Here is a 1,987-nt window from a genome sequence, read left to right as displayed (position 1 = left end):
CAGAACTGATGATGAAAATTCCACCTGTTTTAGACTATTTATAGGTAAAAGTTTTATAGCTGGAATTTATGACTCGGGAATTTTACATGTCATCAAACAAATAAACTTTTTTATTAGGCTGATCTTGTAATAAAAACAACAGAATGTGATTATCTAACAATTAAACACTAATTTACCTGAATTACCACTTTTTTACTCAGGCTGTGCAAAAGATAGATTTATCTGTTTTATATAAGGTTTTACGTAATTAATAGAACGAACATCGTGACATCCTCTATCTTTCGGGGCTAGAATTAAGTAATTAAAGACGATTCAATGAATTTTAAATGCGTTTTATTCATTATTTTACTTATCCTGACGTATCGAACACTTTATAGAGGGGTTACGAGTGGAGTTCGCAATTAATAACTAAATACTAAGCTTTTATGACTATTATATAAAACTTCTGTTTTATTGGCAAATTCGAAATATCGGCATATTTGAACATGTAAGAATGTGGAAATAACAAAATATATTTTTGTGCATTTTTCAAAATTTCATCCTGCTGCTGCTGCTCCGTCTCTATAGTTGTAGAGTGATGCTATGCAGACTGTAGTCTATAGCTTTCCTTAATATTTGTACAATCCCAATAAATAAGTTTTCAGTTTCTTGAGATTAGTGCGAACCAATATAAAAGTTGATATGATAAAAAATATAGTCCAAAGCATAAAACTTATTGAGAAAAAGTATTTAGTTTTGTTAGCGATAGTAAAACTTTAGACTGATAAGAAAACTAATTACTTTTAGAATAGTCTAATCTTTAACTCATCGGAAGTGTTTAGTACTAGACATAAAAGCTATGATAAAGTTTTTGTAGACTATATATATGTACTGTTGAATGTGTAACATTTAGTTTCTTGAAAACAGCAATCTATCCACAATGGTTTCCAAGGTAATATTTTAAATATGATTTAATTTTATCGATCTATTTTTATGTAGTATGTAAATATTATCAAGCAATGCTGAGTATATTAACTTAAAAAGATTTTATGTAGGCAACTTAAATGAGTAAATTTGGCTAAGTATTAAAAACGATTTTTGAAATTATATTTTTGGTTTTATGGCATTCAAATGCTTTATAAATATAAATTTATAAAGAATAGAAAAAATTCGATCACGAGGCGGGACTCGAACCCGCATCCTTCGCGCCATTCCGGGGCGGATGCCTAACCAACTCAGCCACTCGTGACCCGCCAGAGCAATCGAATTTATTCCATTCCTTCAGTTTTATGTGTCTGAAGGGACACACCGCGCGCCATCTATTGAGATGATTAACAACCATTTCAACCAATATGAAGCACTTTTCAGTGAATACAATATTGTAACGATGGAACACGACCTTTGTTGTTGAAATTATATTTTTGGTTTTATGGCATTCAAATGCTTTATAAATATAAATTTATAAAGAATAGAAAAAATTCGCGAAGGATGCGGGTTCGAGTCCCGCCTCGTGATCGAATTTTTTCTATTCTTTATAAATTTATAAAACGATTTTTGTTTGATAGATTTACGGTATGTATACATTTTCATTTATAAAATTTCGAGTCTCAACAACAGGCTTAAACTTAATATACTGAAAGGGCTTTGGTTGATATAGTCTACAAACTGCAATCAGTGAACTGTTATTTCTAGAATAAAATTAGTGCAAGCTTATGTTATACTGATATTAATTTAAATTTTTGTTATGTAGATTATCATGACAATCGTCTTCGCCGCCTGCATGGTTCATGTCCTCAGCATGCCGGTCGAGGAGGAAGGTATGGATACACCAATCGTGCTCATCAATTTTGATCCAGAAGACGCCGGCACAGATAATATTCCAAATATTGGAAATATTCCCAAAAAACCGGAAGATCTCTTGATAATATTTACTAACTTGTACAACAAGATGAAGCCCTCGAAGCCTTAATTTTGAATAGTTAAATAATAAATGTGTCATTACTGAAAA

At 31.3% G+C, this 1,987-nt stretch overlaps 1 long non-coding RNA gene across 1 annotated transcript; it reads left to right on the top strand.

The window, feature by feature from the left end:
* The first annotated feature begins 901 nt into the window (after positions 1-901).
* On the top strand, positions 902-1,987 carry LOC149481711 (uncharacterized). The gene is made up of 2 exons (XR_016316778.1): positions 902-931; positions 1,730-1,987. It is a non-coding gene; the product is annotated as an uncharacterized LOC149481711 (long non-coding RNA).

This window comes from Colias philodice, chromosome 16 (assembly GCF_061535455.1).
Source record: "Colias philodice isolate Cphi_HAF_F1 chromosome 16, ilColPhil1 Martin Lab GWU primary, whole genome shotgun sequence".
In the NCBI taxonomy this organism is placed as follows: Eukaryota; Metazoa; Arthropoda; class Insecta; order Lepidoptera; family Pieridae; genus Colias; species Colias philodice.
Note: the sequence above shows the minus strand (reverse complement) of the source record. Positions and strands in the feature narration are given on the sequence as shown.